Here is an 18308-nt window from a genome sequence, read left to right as displayed (position 1 = left end):
CGTCAGTATTCTGGTTCTGGATTATGCACGGATTTCTGATGATATACCATGTCATCAGTACTGTCATCAATACTGTTATCAGTATTTCATCCAGATTTACTTGCATATTACTTCCTCCTTGCATTTATGATGCACTTTCCTCGGACACTGCGGAATTTAAATACTGACGGAAATTATACGCCCATGTGAATAGCTCTGTTAAAAAATTTTAACTGCGGATTCTGGTACATAAAATCCAGATTGAAAAGTGCTTCTACAAAACATTTCCCATACACTTCCATGCAACATTCAAAGCTGACGCTTTCGGACCAAACAGGCTGCAAAAGAACTAGCCAAAAAACTGCAAAACTTAAAAAAAGAACTATGTGTGACATAAGTCAGGATTCTTTCACACAGTTTGGTACCTGTTTTTTTTTGGCCAGAAACACCTCAAAAACCCTTGACTTAATCAGTTTTTTTAAAGCAGTTTTGCCCATATAGTGTGTTTTAGCACCTGGCATTTTTAGGCCTCATGCACACGACCGTATTTTTTTGCGGTCCGCAAAACAGGGTTCCGTTTTCCCGTGATCCGTGACCGTTTTTTCGTCCGTGGGTCTTCCTTGATTTTTGGAGGATCCACGGACATGAAAAAAAAGTCGTTTTGGTGTCCGCCTGGCTGTGCGGAGCCAAACGGATCCGTCCTGAATTACAATGCAAGTCAATGGGGACGGATCCGTTTGACGTTGACACAATATGGTGCCATTTCAAACGGATCCGTCCCCATTGACTTTCAATGTAAAGTCTGGAGTCCCTTTTATACCATCAGATCGGAGTTTTCTCCAATCCGATGGTATATTTTAACTTGAAGCGTCCCCATCACCATGGGAACGCCTCTATGTTAGAATATACTGTCGGATATGAGTGAGATCGTGAAACCTCATTTCCGACAGTATATTCTAACACAGAGGCGTTCCCATGGTGATGGGGACGCTTCTAGTTAGAATATACTACAAACTGTGTACATGACTGCCCCCTGCTGCCTAGCAGCATCCGATCTCTTACAGGGGGCCTTGATCAGCACAATTAACCCCTTAGGTGCCGCACCTGAAGGGGTTAATTGTACTATCATATCCCCCTGTAAGAGATCAGGGCTGCCAGGCAGCAGGGGGCAGACCCCCCCCTCCCCAGTTTGAATATCATTGGTGGCCAGTGCGCCCCCCCCCCCTCCTCCCTCTATTGTAATAATTCGTTGGTGGCACAGTGTGCCCCCCCCCCTTCCTCCCTCTATTGTAATAAATCGTTGGTGGCACAGTGTGCGCCCCCCATTGGCCCCCCCTCCCTCTATAGCATTAACAACATTGGTGGCCAGTGTGCGGCCTCCCATCTCCCCCCCCGCCCCCCCCCCCCCCGATCATTGGTGGCAGAGGGTTACTAGCAATAGTACAATAGTAAAAGATTCATACTTTACCTGGGAGCTGCGAGGTTCGTGTCCGGCCGGGAGCTCCTCCTACTAGTAAGTGACAGTTCATTTAGCAATGCGCCGCACAGACCTGTCACTTACCAGTAGGTGGAGCTCCCGGCCGGACACGAACATCGCAGCAGCAGCCTGGAGCAGGTAAGTATGAATCTTCTACTATTGTACTATTGCTAAGTAACCATGGCAACCAGGACTGTAGTAGCGTCCCGGTTGCCATGGTTACCGATCGGAGCCCCAGCGATTAAACTGGGACTCCGATCGGAACTCCGCTGCCACCAATGATGGGGGGGGGGGGAGAGATGGGAGGCCGCACACTGGCCACCAATGTTGTGAATGCTATAGAGGGAGGGGGGGCCGATGGGGGGCGCACACTGTGCCACCAACGAATTATTACAATAGCGGGAGGGAGGGGGGGGGGGGCGCACACTGTGCCACCAACGAAGTATTACAATAGAGGGAGGGGGGGGGGGCCGCACTGGCCACCAATGATATTCAAACTGGGGGGGGGGGGGGGGAGGGTCTGCCCCCTGCTGCCTGGCAGCCCTGATCTCTTACAGGGGGCCGTGATCAGCACAATTAACCCCTTCAGGTGCCGCACCTGAAGGGGTTAATTGTGCTGATCACGGCCCCCTGTAAGAGATCGGGTGCTGCCAGGCAGCAGGGGGCAGTCTTGTACACAGTTTGTAGTGTATTCTAACTAGAAGCGTCCCCATCACCATGGGAACGCTTCTGTGTTAGAATATACTGTCGGTTCTGAGTTTTCACGAAGTGAAAACTCAGCTTTGAAAAAGGTTTTATGCAGACGGATCTTCGGATCCGTCTGTATAAAAACTAACCTACGGCCACGGATCACGGACACGGATGCCAATCTTGTGTGCATCCGTGTTCTTTCACGGACCCATTGACTTGAATGGGTCCGTGAACCGTTGGCCGTGAAAAAAATAGGACAGGTCATATTTTTTTCACGGCCAGGAAACACGGCTCACGGATGCGGCTGCCAAACGGTGCATTTTCCGTTTTTTCCACGGACCCATTGAAAGTCAATGGGTCCGCGAAAAAAAACGGAAAACGGCACAACGGCCACGGATGCACACAACGGTCGTGTGCATGAGGCCTTAGGCCTCATGCACACGACCGTATTTTTTTGCGGTCCGCAAAACGGGGTTCCGTTTTCCCGTGATCCGTGACCGTTTTTTCGTCCGTGGGTCTTCCTTGATTTTTGGAGGATCCACCGACATGAAAAAAAAAGTCGTTTTGGTGTCCGCCTGGCCGTGCGGAGCCAAACGGATCCGTCCTGAATTACAATGCAAGTCAATGGGGACGGATCCGTTTGACGTTGACACAATATGGTGCCATTTCAAACGGATCCGTCCCCATTGACTTTCATTGTAAAGTCTGGAGTCCCTTTTATACCATCAGATCGGAGTTTTCTCCAATCCGATGGTATATTTTAACTTGAAGCGTCCCCATCACCATGGGAACGCCTCTATGTTAGAATATACTGTCGGATATGAGTGAGATCGTGAAACCTCATTTCCGACAGTATATTCTAACACAGAGGCGTTCCCATGGTGATGGGGACGCTTCTAGTTAGAATATACTACAAACTGTGTACATGACTGCCCCCTGCTGCCTAGCAGCATCCGATCTCTTACAGGGGGCCGTGATCAGCACAATTAACCCCTTAGGTGCCGCACCTGAAGGGGTTAATTGTACTATCATATCCCCCTGTAAGAGATCAGGGCTGCCAGGCAGCAGGGGGCAGACCCCCCCCCCTCCCCAGTTTGAATATCATTGGTGGCCAGTGCGGCCCCCCCCCCTCCTCCCTCTATTGTAATAATTCGTTGGTGGCACAGTGTGCCCCCCCCCTTCCTCCCTCTATTGTAATAAATCGTTGGTGGCACAGTGTGCGCCCCCCACTGGCCCCCCCCCCCTCTATAGCATTAACAACATTGGTGGCTAGTGTGCGGCCTCCCATCTTCCCCCCCCCCCCCCCGATCATTGGTGGCAGCGGGTTACTAGCAATAGTACAATAGTAAGATTCATACTTTACCTGGGAGCTTGGGAGCTGCGAGGTTCGTGTCCGGCCGGGAGCTCCTCCTACTAGTAAGTGACAGTTCATTTAGCAATGCGCCGCACAGACCTGTCACTTACCAGTAGGTGGAGCTCCCGGCCGGACACGAACATCGCAGCAGCAGCCTGGAGCAGGTAAGTATGAATCTTCTACTATTGTACTATTGCTAAGTAACCATGGCAACCAGGACTGTAGTAGCGTCCCGGTTGCCATGGTTACCGATCGGAGCCCCAGCGATTAAACTGGGACTCCGATCGGAACTCCGCTGCCACCAATGATGGGGGGGGGGGAGAGATGGGAGGCCGCACACTGGCCACCAATGTTGTTAATGCTATAGAGGGAGGGGGGGCCGATGGGGGGCGCACACTGTGCCACCAACGAATTATTACAATAGCGGGAGGGAGGGGGGGGCGCACACTGTGCCACCAACGATTTATTACAATAGAGGGAGGGGGGGGGGGCCGCACTGGCCACCAATGATATTCAAACTGGGGAGGGGGGGGGAGGGTCTTCCCCCTGCTGCCTGGCAGCCCTGATCTCTTACAGGGGGCCGTGATCAGCACAATTAACCCCTTCAGGTGCCGCACCTGAAGGGGTTAATTGTGCTGATCACGGCCCCCTGTAAGAGATCGGGTGCTGCCAGGCAGCAGGGGGCAGTCTTGTACACAGTTTGTAGTGTATTCTAACTAGAAGCGTCCCCATCACCATGGGAACGCTTCTGTGTTAGAATATACTGTCGGTTCTGAGTTTTCACGAAGTGAAAACTCAGCTTTGAAAAAGCTTTTATGCAGACGGATCTTCGGATCCGTCTGTAAAAAAACTAACCTACGGCCACGGATCACGGACACGGATGCCAATCTTGTGTGCATCCGTGTTCTTTCACGGACCCATTGACTTGAATGGGTCCGTGAACCGTTGGCCGTGAAAAAAATAGGACAGGTCATATTTTTTTCACGGCCAGGAAACACGGCTCACGGATGCGGCTGCCAAACGGTGCATTTTCCGTTTTTTCCACGGAACCATTGAAAGTCAATGGGTCCGCGAAAAAAAACGGAAAACGGCACAACGGCCACGGATGCACACAACGGCCGTGTGCATGAGGCCTTAATGAAATTTTTGCCTGCATTTCTTAGAGGCTTCCTGTGATGTAGAGCTGTATAGGAAAAAGTCATTGGTGAAAAAAAAAAGCCATGCAAAAATACCATTAAACGTGTAAACACACATTACACTTTTTTTGTTGTTTTTTTTTAGGCATCCAAAAAACACAGTAGAGGTCTATGGGAGAAAAAAGTCAGGCAATCTGGGAAAAAAATGACAAATATAGAGTATGCAGTTGTTTCAAAAAAATACCGCTGACCAAAAAAACATCTCAAGAATGAAAAACACCACTACAAAAAAGCATCTGTTTATGCGGCATATAATATTTCCCATTGACTTCCATGCAACAGCTGGAGCTGACTTTTTTTTAAAATAGCAAATGCTACAAAAAAAACGTATGTATGACATAAGCCTTATGCCGTTTTTTTTTGTTTTTTTTTGCAAGCTATGTATTTTTCTATAGGAAAGTATGTACTCCTTCTCTTATATCACCTACTCTTAAAATTTATATGAAAAAAGTCATTGTTAAAAAAAATACTATTTGAAATGCTTAAAAAAATGCTACATGCATTGATACAAGAAGCCCAAAAAATGCAAGGAATGTCTATGAGACAAAAACGCCAGACAAGAGTTGCGTAAAAACCCTAAAAGTCTTAAAGTTTTGCACAAATTTTCATTTGTACACCAGAAAAGTGGCAGACTTGTATTGTAAATAACCTCTTATGTGGGACAACACCCTGCAAAAATGTTTTTTCTACTGAGAATGCATGGAGTTATACTTAACCCCTTAAGGACCTTGCCATTTTTCACCTTAAGGACCAGGCCATTTTTTGAAAATCTGACATGTGTCACTTTATGTAGTGATAATTTTTTACTTATCCAGGCCATTCTGAGACTGTTTTCTCGTCACATATTGTACTTCATGGTAAATGTGAGTCAAAATATTTCATTTTTATTTATTAAAAAAATACCACATTTACAAAAAATTTGGAAAAATTCCCAATTTTCGAAATTTCAATTTCTCTGCTTTTAAAACAGATAGTGATACCTCCCAAAATAGTTATTAATTTACATTTCCCATATGTCTACTTCATGTTTGGATCATTTTGCAAATTACATTTTATTTTTTGGGGATGTTACGAGGCTTAGAAGTTTAGAAGAAAATCTTGAAATTTTTCCGAAAATTTCCAAAACCCACTTTTTAAGGACCAGTTTAGGTCTAAAGTCACTTTGTGAGGCTTACATAATAGAAACCACCCATAAATGGCCCCATTTTAGAAACTACACAACTCAAGGTATTCAAAACTGATTTTAAAAACTTTGTTAACCCTTTAGGTGTCCCACAAGAATTAAAAGAAAATGAAGATGAAATTTCAGAATTTCACTTTTTTGGCAGATTTTTTATTTTAATACATTTTTTCCAGTAACCAAGCAAGGGTTAACAGCCCAAAAAAAGTCTTATCACCCTGATTCTGTAGTTTACAGAAACAACCCATATGTGGTCGTAAACTGCTGTACGGGCACACGGCAGGGCGCAGAAGAAAAGGAATGCCATTTGGTTTTTGGAAGGCAGATTTCACTGGGATAATTTTAGGTTGCCATGTCACATTTGAAGACCCCCTGATGCACGTCTAGAGTAGAAACTCCAAAAAAGACCCCATTTTGGAAACTATGGGATAAGGTGGCAGTTTTGTTGGCACCATTTTAGGGTACATATGATTTTTAATTGCTCTATATTACACTTTTTATGAGGCAAGGTAACAAAAAATAGCTGTTTTGGCACCGTTTTTATTTTTTGTTATTTACAATGTTCATCTGACAGGTTAGATCATGTGGTATTTTTATAGAGCAGGTTGTTACGGATGCGACAATACCAAATATGACTACTTTTTTGGTTGCTTGTTTCAGTTTTACATAATAAAGCATTTTTTAGTGTCTCCATATTCTGAAAGCCATATTTTTTTATTTTATTTTGTGGGCGACGGTCTTATGTAGGGGTTAATTTTTTCGGTATGAGATAATGGTTTGATTGGTACTATTTTATGGTGCATATGACTTTTTGATCACTTGATATTACACTTTTTGTGATGTAAGGTGACAAAAAATTGCTTTTTTGACTCCATTTTTATTTTATTTTTTTACGATGTTCACCTGAGGGGTTAGGTAATGTGGTATTTTTATAGAGCAGGTTGTTACGGACGCGGCTATACCTAATATGTCTACTTTTTTTGTTTATTTAGGTTTTACACAATAAAAGCATTTTTTAAACAAAAAAAATCATGTTTTAGTGTCTCCATATTCTGAGAGCCATAGTTTTATATTTTTTGGGTGATTGTCTTAGATTGTCTCATATTTTGTGGGATGAAATGACAGTTTGATTGGTACAATTTTCGGGTGCATATGACTTTTTGATCGCTTGGTATTACACTTTTTGTGACGCAAGATGACAAAGATTGCTTTTTTAGCACATTTTATATAAAAAACTATTTATGGTGTTGACCAGACGAGGTGGATCATGTGATATTTCTATAGAGCAGGTTGTTACGCATGCGGTGATCCCTAATATGTCAGTTTTTTCTATTTTTTACAATTTTATATGTCTCTTTTTAAGGGGAAAGGGGCTTATTTTTTTATTGAAGCTTTAATTTTTTTTATTGTTAAAAGCCCTTTTTTTCACTTTTATTATTTTTTATTTTTGTCACACTATGGGACTTTAACATTACAGGGTCTGATCCCTGTTTCAATACAGCACAATACATCTGGATTGTACTGCATTGACAGTGTATTACACAGTGTAATACGCTGATAGTTTGCCTATGAGACACAGCCTTGGGGCTGGGCCTCATAGGCCTTTATACATTCCGGGCCCCAAGGCTTTGGAATGGCTTGGGGCTGCCATGGCAACCATTGGGTCCCCGCCAGCACAGTGCGGGGACCCAATGGCTAAGGAAAGGGAGCACAAACCTCCCATATATGGAATATGAGGGGTTAATCCACCTGCATTGGCGTTATCACCGATGCTGGGGGATGCAGCAGGGATCCGGCTGTCAGTAACAGCCGGATCCATGCTGCTGATTGCCGGACTGCACATGGGGGGGAGGAGGGACCGCAGGAAGAGAATGCTCGTCCTGTGGCGCAAAGTACCGGCCATTTAGGACAAGCATTCTCATCCTGGGTCCTTAAGGTGTTAAAGGGGAATCTGTCACCAGTTTTATGCAGCCCTAAGTCCTAACAGGTCCAGCGCATGCCTATGAGTCCTGATATTCATGAGCTGCCAGCTCTCCCCGCCGACCTGCCGCTGATTGTATTATTCCTCCTGCAATCAGCGTCAGGGAGGCTGGAAGAACTGGGAGCTCATGAATATCAGTACAATTCAGCATGTACTGGAACTGTTAAATACACAGGAGGAGCCAATGAGTCCTGATATTTATAACAACCTCGCTCTCCCCTTGCCTATAGTAATCAGCAGTCTGGGTGGGGAAAGCAGGTTCCTAAGGAATATCAGGACTTACCAGCATGCGCTGGAACTGTTCAATACAGCATTTTTGCAAAAAAATTGGTTGAGTTGAAGAAAGTGACGTGTTTTTGCTAAGCAAACCTGTCACTAGTTTTTGCTGTCCTTAGTTAGAACACCATCAAAGTGGTGACGGATTCCAATGTATATATAGAATGGACATGATGTTTTTGTATGTAAGTACGTAATTTCTGTTGCCAAGGCTCTGAGGTCTGTGTCCATGATTTATTAAAATTCCACTTCTTCACACATATCTTTGAATTGCAAATTAACTCAAGCCGTTAGTTAATCATTGGTGGGAACCTTGGTCTAGCTTTTCCTCTAGCCGTGTTTTTTTTTTTTTTTTTTTTGCTTTTATTTGAAGGAATAGTTTGTGTAATCTTGTATTATCTTCATGTCAATTATTTAATATTAAGGCTGTTGCTAACATTTTTGTGTCTAACTGTGCCAGATCATTTGCTATTTCATCAATTTGTACATAATTTGTATGCCTCCGAATCTTAATGAACTCCCTCGGACATGAGCACTTGTCCCTGAGGAACACATGACCTTGTGGAAGAAACGTATTGAGATTTATTTTCACTTCTTCTCGTAGTTGTTTGTATATTTTTTTAGGTAAGACCAGGAATAGGGAGAGCAACAGTTTTACACAGTGGAGTTATGGTTATCAGGGCAGTTACTCCACATGAGTGTTGTGATTATGGACAATACCATTTAATTTTGTCTAGTTGATCGGCTACCATTTTCAACCAGTGCATCTTTACTCTGATCTGTAAGGGGGTGACCCGCACCCTTTATAAAGTAGTGCACTTGAACTGTGAGGTTCCAGTGGAACTAACTGGACATTTCTACTGTGTTGCAATGTTATGTCATGTGCTGTTAAAGGGGTTGTTCAGTGTCGTGATATTAATGAACTATCTGCAGAATAGGTCACCAAAATCAGATCGTGGGGATCTGACTCCAGACACCCCTGGCGATCAGCTGTTTGAAGAGGCCACGGTGCTTGTGCGAGAGCTGCGTCCTCTTCATGCCGTCTACATTGTAGCAGTGTTGCAGTAGTGTAATTCCACCTTCATCTCCCATTCAAGTGAATGGGATGAACAGCTGTAATTATACCGCACTTCTACTATAGGTTCGGAGGTAAACATTGAAGAGGACACAGTTCTCACACAAGTGCTGTGGCCTTTTCAAACAGCTAATCACCAGGGGTGCCTGGAGTCAGATCCTGGCTGATATGATATTGATGACCTGTTCTGTGGGTAGGTCATCAATACCAAGACATTGCACAACCTATTTAGTATGCAATTATTTTAGCAGGTGCTGTGCCCATGTTAATGTTATGTTTTGCACTGTATACAGTGGACATGGTGGATTTAGTGGTCTCTGGTCATGTCCGTGGACACAGAAGCATTGCCGTCTGATTAGATAGTGCCAGACTATATAATGAGGCACTTGGCGCCACTCATGCATGCTCTTTTGTTTCTAGTCAAGCATGTATAGTGAAGTACAGGGAGTATGTCAAATGCAAGACAAGTACGCATGGGACTAACCCTGCAGCTGACAACCAGAGGAGATCTGTGAAAAGAAGTTAGGCCCTGTTGGTGAACAACGATGCGAAGGCAGAGATTCCACTCAGGGTAACATGACTCTACGAGACTGCTGCTGTTGCTTCAGTCTACAGAGGAGAGCCCTCAATGACCATTGAGATGAAGGACCTGTGTATCATCTGTATCCTGAGTCTGCCAATACTGTGGCAGATGGTAGTCATGTCACCCAGCCTGAAGGTGTGACTCGAGACCAAGATTGTGCTAACCCCACAGAAGCCCTGTATGAGCATATACTTTTTCTCTGTGAGTTTAATAGAGAATGTACTACCATATTGTGTGCCCATTAGAGAATGTACAACAAACATGTGTGCCCAATAGATTCTGCAACTGTCAAGCTGTTTTCCAATGCTTGCCCAATACTGCCTGTAACTGTCAAGTGGCACTGCTTGTTGTTGTTTGTTTGTTTGTTTGTTTTTTTTTTTGAAACGCCTGTCGTAGGCGTGTGCAGGACAACGCTACAGAATATGGAGTCCCCCACCTCTATAATATTAATTTAGTAGGAAAATATACCATTAGCAAAGGTTTAACTAAAGGGAATTGCCACTTTAAATGTAACTTTAAGAAAGTGTTGCTTCCATCGCTTCTTTTTATGTATTCCTAATTAATGTCATGAATATACTGACAAATGATCTGTGTTGGAGAGTAAAGTAGTATTTTAATTCGGTAGCATTTTTATGACGCTTGCAAATTATCCACATCATACCATATAATTTAACTGAGTATTAAGACAGCCTGAATCAAAGCATAAAAAACAGGAATAAATGGCAGGACAAATAAATGCTAGTGTTTTCTTCTTCTCCTTGTATTCTCTAGGGAAGTTTGCTCTGTAAAGTTAACCATTAACTTGAGGCAGGCAGTCAATTTTCTTGGGCATATAGGCAATTTCCCTGTGTACTGTGAGTGAATGTGGAGGCCCACAAGAAGAGGAGAGACTGATAGATGGATGGCCTTATAACTGGAGATAGATTGATCGGTCACATTAAGTAGACGAGCGCAGGCCAAGACATATTTAAATAAAATTGAAACATGCTGAAAATTTCAGACACTATCATTCTTACTTACTAAAGTGTCCTAGGTCCAAAACTGGATTTACAACTTGCCAAACTGTTAAGAAATGGGTGTAAGGTGCTAATCCAATAACAAGAAATCCCAAAAAGCCAGCATACCTTATGACACAGGATGATATTTTATTATGTGATCTCATACCAGATTTGTCCTTGCTATACTTAAAGGGATTGGCCACTTTCTGTCTACTTGTGACCAATGTGTAGGTTATATGACTGTATAGCACTTACTAATATAGCCGTTGTTAATATTCAGTACTCTGCCTCTTTGCTATGTATCATAAGCCATGTCCCCTTGTTAGGCAAATTTTATGTGCTGTCCAAATAAAGGTCCTGAAAATTGCTGCTGATGGAGGGTCATGTGACCAGGTACATCATTCAGCCTCCTCTATTCAAACACACTGCACCTCCACCAAACTCCCAACTGTGCAAGTGCAAATGGCAGGTATTTGGCTGAAGGAAGCATCACATGGAGGTGTTTTGCCTAGTCACATGACCCTCCGTCAGCAGCAATTTTATGGACAGGATCTTTGTGTGGACAGCACAAAAGACTTGACAAACAAAGGGGCATATCTTATGTAATACAGCATTTCAAAAGAAGGCTATATTAATAGGTGCCATATAGATACCTTACAAACACATAGGTCAACAGTAACAAAAAAGTGGCAAACTCCCTTTAACTAGAGATAACTTTTTAAAGGGGTTTTCCAATACTTTTTAACTGGTTACCTATCCTCTGGTATATGATCTGGGGGGGTCCAACACCCAGAACCAAACAGCACAACACTGTATATTGTATAGTAACTGTGCTTGGTATCGTAGCTAAGCCCCATTCACTTGAATGAGGCTGAGCTGGGATTAAGCCAGGTGAATGATGAAAAAGCTGCTAGAAGGCCAGGGCATCCTGTTTTCTCAAACAGCTGATTGGCAGGGGTCCTGGGTGTCAGACCCCCCACCATTAGGATACTTAAAAAGTGTTGGAAAACCTCTTTAACTACTTGTGTACTTTTACATTTTAGATGTAGATAGATGAAACACCTTAACTTTATCTATGAAGAACATTTGAACGCCCACCTTTAAGCAATTGTTGTTGCTATCATTGCATACACAAGTCATGATGAAAGGATTTTATAAGATATTTGGTAATTGTAGCTATTGTAGCTAGACCTTTAGGGTCTTATTATATTAGTGTTCCATTACTGGGTCAGTTTAATCCTGGCTATATTTGCACAGCAATTTTTTTAATGAAGTAGTGTATGGTGAAGGATGGCTCATTTTAGACATGGATGGGGAGGTCCTTGCTCTTGACCCACCATCAATATGGCCTGAATAATTGATATATCAGAAAATATTCTTAATGGCCAGTTTTAACAATTCATGAAAGAGGCAAAAATTTTGCACTATATCTCCTTACCCTGTCCAGAATTTTCTCCTACATCTCATATGAGACAATGTGCTGAGTGAGGAGGTATAGGAAAAGGATGAGTGTTTTCTTAAAGGAGTTTTCAAGGAAATAATACAATTACTGAAAATAGTTAAATATAACTTTATTATAAATACATTCCCAAATACCTTTCATTAGTTATAATGGGTCGTTGACTATGGGGCAATTATGAGGGGAAATAAAATGGCTACTGCCCTATAAGTACACACAAAACCTGTCCTAATGACACAGCAGGACAAGTTACTTCAGAATACTGAGCCAAAGAGCTGCTTCAGCCTCCTCTCTTTTCTACTTATCTGGGATTATAATCCTGAATACAGCTTATAAAATCTTCAGCTGAATCTCTGTAGGAATTAAGTTTATGAGGAGATATAAAGTATTACAAGAGATATGAAGTCTGCATTACCACAACCCCACATCACCACGGTCTATCCTGTCTGTCCTCTCTGTACTTCATTTCTCCTCATGAACTTAATTCCAACAGAGATTCAGCTGAAGATCTTATTAGCTGTATTCAGGATCATGACAAGTAGAGCAGAAAGGAGGATGAGGCAGCTCTTTAGCTAAGTGTTTTGCAGTACCTTGTCCTGCTGTGTGATTAGGACAGGTTTTGTGTATACTAATAGGATGGCAGCCATTTTATTTCTCCTGATGTTTGCTCCCTAGACAAAATTAGCCACTATACCTAATGAAAGATATTTGGGAATATATTTATAATAAAGTAATATAGGTGGCTCAGTGGTTAGCACTGGTGCCCTGCAGCGCTGCGGTCCTAGGTTCAAATACAACCAAGGACAACATCTGCATGGAGTATGTATGTTCTCCCCGTGTTTGCGTGGGTTTCCTCCGGGTACTCCAGTTTCCTCCCACACTCCAAAGACATACTGATAGGGAACTAAGATTGTGAGCCCCATTGAGGACAGTTGGATGCTAATGTCTGTAAAGCGCTGCGGAATATATTAGAGCTATATAATAATAATAATGTAAGTATTTTCAGTAATTTTATTTTTTAATTCCTTGAGAACCCCTTTAAGGACTTTTAAACCTTTCAACAGAATGGCACAATAAAAAATCCCTAATAAATGTTGTCTCCCCTCTACCTCCTCCAGAACCCCAACCAACCTAATGTCTACTTCATTGCCAAGTAGTGCCACCCCCCTACCCTCCTAATCTACCGAGTCCCTAGTCTTCCCTGTACCTTTCTGTTCTTTCTGCCCCTTTCCTCCTGAACATTGATCCTTTGTGCCCCCTTGACCTACCACCCACCTCCCATGAGCCCTAGCCCATCATGCCTTCCTTACCGAAATGACTCCTTCCAAGTAATTTCAATTCCCTCCAGTGACACCAGCTGCTTTCCATTCCCCTGCAACCTACCCACCACATAGAGCCCCAGGAACCAAGGTAGTATAGACTGTATTCTTTAACCTTGCATACACATGTTAAGGTAAAACAATGCCAGTTCTCACTTCCATCACAAAGAAAAGTGGTTGATAATATTTACTAAATCAGCCATAATTGTAAAAAAGCCACATCCTCGTACACTAACAGAAATGGGGCCCTTCATACATATTGAGGTAGATTTATCATGCCCCTAAGCTAGAATTGTGCCGTCAAAAAGTCTTGTGCAACCCATTTTGAGTAAAAATTTTACACATTTTGCCCTTTTCCACCACTGTTCTAAAAAGTGAAGGCAGGAGTGGGGCAAGGCCTACATGGCCCAACACATTTATCATCACTTATGCCAGTTTTGTGCCACAAGTAATACCTAAGATCTACCACAGCTCCTAGCTGACATAGATTTCAAGTTCTGGTGCATAGACCTACCCAGATGTACCAAAATTATTGAGGCATGCATCTCCTGAGAATTTTGCTGTATTTTGCCACAGAACTCTTGATAAAGACTGGTGTTTGAAATGCCAGGCTTGATAAATTTCTCACCAATTACGACAGTCAAGTAGTGTAACTGAATTAATCAATTATATGCTTTCTACAATGTTTACCTTCTCATGAAGGATGGTGCACACTACTGTATTATGGCATTAAATAGTTCTTTAAATATTTATTCTAGGAGGAAATATATCTGCAATACAATGCCATACAGAGGCACCATACAGCAACACATACTGTGCCTACAGTTCTGTAGTATAATAATGTGCCTTTATATAGGATCTGTGCACATAGCTCTGTCCCCACTTTCAGCCCCTAATTACTGGTCTTCAGAGTCAGATGTTTTTTTTCATCCTTTATGCATCAATATCAGTCAAAAAAGAAAGCACCATCAATTTCAAGCATTTTTCATAGAGTTTTTAGTGGGTTTTTTTGTTTAGGATACCAATGAGCAATAAAACACAAAATCGGAATGCGGCTGTACAACACAAATAGAACGCAAGTGTCTAAAATGAATAGCTCCTAGATGGGACAAACCTAGACACTCAGCATATACACAAATATAATACAAAAATGTATATCCAAAAATGTATCTTTATTGAAATCGCTAAAACAAATAAATACATGCATAAATTGGCAAAGACAGACACAACCATACGGCGAGTGCACATAATACGTCGGGACATCAAGTTATATTATTGCAAGTAATGGAAAAGGTGGGATGGAAAAACAAGTATAAATAAATACAAAATCAAACCATGTGGCTTCTCCAACTAGATAAAAAAAAAACATGATTCACAACATATACACAATACAGACCCGGCTGGTGGCACCAACAAGAGACCCCGACACGTGTTTCGTGTCAGTTTCCTCAGGGGGAGTAGTTTGTAATGTTTAAAACATGTATTTTTCTAGAGATTTTGAAGTCCTAAAGAGAAGCTTATGGAAAATGGCAAAAACAAATCGCATACCCAGAATATGCTAAGCTTTGGGGGGCTACATAATAAAATATGCAGTGTATATAGACTTTTCAATAATCCGATACAGACTTTCTGGTAATATCTGGCTAAAGTGTTTTGGAGCAAAAATGTGGTTACAAATGCTGTGAAAATGCTTCAAAATGGTGTGACTCATATTGTCAATGCTGATTTATTTATTTTTCTATTTACTATATGACATAGTATTATTATTAATATTCCTCCCATCAGAACATCAACTCTTTCTACCACAAATCCTATACACAGAGAAAATATTAATCATGTGGCATTTCCATAACTATTATCACCCCCCCCCCCCCCCCCCCCCATGTTTCTCTATAGTATCCTTGTAATGTGAGCCCTCCATATTGTGTGCTTGTTTTTAATTGTATAAAGTCATTAAAGTACAAAGTCACAAAAGCAAACATCATTTAGCAAAGTACTGGATATTACAAGTGTTAAAAGATTTTCACAAACCTGACTATTGTGCTCCATGAAAAGGAGAGCAGTCATATATTTGGTTTATGGTAGTCTGCAGCCTGAATTGTCTTTTCCTGTAATGTATGACAGGTAGACTAAGAGCAATTAATGTGTGTTGTCACTGTCATAAACCCCCACCACACCTCTGTCTGCTAATTAGGACATTTCCTTACCAATTCACCTTCATAATAACAAGAGGGATTGCCTTTCCCAGGTGAACAATAGTATCTCCTGCAAGTTCAGATCCTATATTTAAGTCCCTCACCCTTTCCTGTGTCTTGTGGTCATTAACCACCCTCCCCTGGTTTTGTTTGACCTGTCTCCAGGTCAGAGATGACACTTTATGAAGTTCTAACTGGTCTGCACCAGGAGGATCTTCCTCCCTGTTATCCATTCTCCCATGACCGATTAAACATCAACTGGCTGAATAAAAATGAATATCAACTTCTAATGTCATGTTGTTTATAGCTAATGAACTGATTAGGGGATAAACACATCAGCAAGACATTTTTTTTTTGCTCTCTGCCTCTCCCAGGAAGATGGTTAAATTGGATTAGCGTTTGTTTCTCAATGTCCCTTTTAACCCATAAATGTCAAGTTCCATTTACTCCCAAGGAGATGTGCACCCATTCAATACCATAAAAAAGAGCTATATTCACTGTTACATGTGGTTTCAGTAAAATGTGAGCATTCAGTAATGTGACAATTGTCATTGATGGGTGATTAGAATGTGATATTACTAAAGGCTCACAAAAAGCAGTTACAACACTGTACAAGATGGATAAAAAAATAAGTCTTGTGAATAATTCAGTGTTAAATTATGTTTGTATAAATAATACGTTAATAAATGAAGGAATGCATTATTTATAAATAATAAAATTGTGTAATTGTGCGCTTCATCTGCATAGTTTGCCTAATAGGATCTTCAGCTGGAAAGTTTGCCTAGAAGCTTCAGGGCTGACAATAACGTTACAGCAAAAAAAAAAAATATAGACTTTTCTAAACCAATTTAGCAAACGCATAAATGCAACTTTAATGAAGAATCAATGTGCAAATAGTTCATTTTTCTTTCGAATCCATCTGTGAACCTGACAGAGACTCTCTCATCCTTAAATCAATAGCAAATCTTTAGGTTGCAGCGGTGGAGCAGACTGGGATTTAGGGCTGGAGATTTGTCTTGGGTTGCTTTAAGCTTTGGGATAGTTGTTTGGTGGCATTATGAAAATCTATGTCTTAATTGAATAATGAGGTTTCAACAGGAGACTGTGAGGTTGTGGTAGTTTTGCGGTAGAAGATCTCATGGACGTTTCCACTGAAATTCAGCAAACTTCTTATATCTCTTCCCTGTGAAACTTCTTCAATAATTATGAAACTTCCATAATTCTGGAATAAACTTGGAAAAAGAAAGAAATAATATTAATACAACCATAATCATTTTATTTGGTGTTTTTGAAGGCTCCTAATGTTCTGTTGAACTGGACCTGGGAGGACTTTAGATAGTAGCAGAGGTTTTATATCTTCTTAAACGCTTTCTTCTTTGATCGGATCTCACACCAGCAACGGGCAGTATTTTTCTTTGACTTTTGGAGTTATCTAAACCGTTTAGTTGTGGATGACTGCTCCATCCAGCAGGGAGACCAGGGCACCCAGCTGAGGGGAGAGTGCAGAAGGCTGGACATACCTAGTGGTGCTGTGTGAGAGACGGGCCATTAACCAGGAGGTGTATGGCTCACAGCACAGAAGAACCAGGTAAGGAGCACATGGGATACCTGACAAAGCTCCTACTCCATGAAATCTTGAAAGGAGGACCATGTCCAAGGGCAGCTTCAGGAACCTGCAACTGTGACAAGGAGGATGAAAAGGTGGATGCGACATTTACAAACTTTTTCTTAAGGTTGTAAGATGCAGAACTTTCAGAGAAATGAGGGATGGCAATAATAGGTTTTATATAAAAGCTTAATAGGTATCTAGTATTCCTTCTAGAAAAAAAATCTAATAAAAATGAACTACAATAAAATGATTTGATGTAACAAAAATGTAATACATTTCATAGTTACTACAATAATTCATAAGTTGCTAAAATATGACTTTCGTTTTTAATACATTCTAAGAAGTTTGTTTTAAAGATAATTGTGGAATTTTAATCACCTACCTTTTATTGTATATTTAAATTATATTAATATAATAAATTATATTAATAAAACGAAAATTCGCCAAAATAAATATTGACACATGCTTGCAGGTTCATTAGTACATCGCTGTAATGACATGGCAGGACAATGTCACTGGAGGAATCATTGTACCTTTATAATACAGAATAAATTATAGTAAATATTCTCTGTATAACAGCTAAGGCTCCCAAAGGGCGCAAAGAAAACACTGGGAGAAATCCTAATTGTTGTGTCCGGGTAAAGTTTCTGAGCCTCTCTCCCTCCCCTTCTTCTTCCTTCTTTTCACTGTGTTGTTAGGATCTGGTGAATCCCTCTTTGCATTTCAGCTTTAAATAGGGAGATCAATAGAAAACAGTTGTAATGATACAATTAATTATGGCAAAATTAAAAGCGAGTAGAAAATCAATCTCTGATGGTGTTGAAGATGAAATTAAATTGATAGTCCATCTGTTCACCCCGCAGACCGTATAAATATTCAACCCAAGGACAGAGTTAATGGGATCAGACTGGCTGGGACTCCTCAGTGCTCCCCCTCT

The 18308-nt window shown here is 41.5% G+C and overlaps 1 protein-coding gene across 2 annotated transcripts in view; it reads left to right on the top strand.

Annotated features, from left to right (window-relative positions):
- Positions 1–16988: 16988 nt before the first annotated feature.
- Positions 16989–18308, top strand: part of PAX2 (paired box 2) — a 76610-nt gene continuing 75290 nt past the window's right edge. For both annotated transcript variants that reach the window (XM_040435895.1, XM_040435894.1), the window contains exon 1: positions 16989–17463. The gene's annotated coding sequence lies outside the window, so the exon portion shown is untranslated. The remainder of the gene's footprint in view (positions 17464–18308) is intronic.

This window comes from Bufo bufo, chromosome 6, assembly GCF_905171765.1.
Source record: "Bufo bufo chromosome 6, aBufBuf1.1, whole genome shotgun sequence".
Taxonomy (NCBI): domain Eukaryota; kingdom Metazoa; phylum Chordata; class Amphibia; order Anura; family Bufonidae; genus Bufo; species Bufo bufo.
Note: the sequence above shows the minus strand (reverse complement) of the source record. Positions and strands in the feature narration are given on the sequence as shown.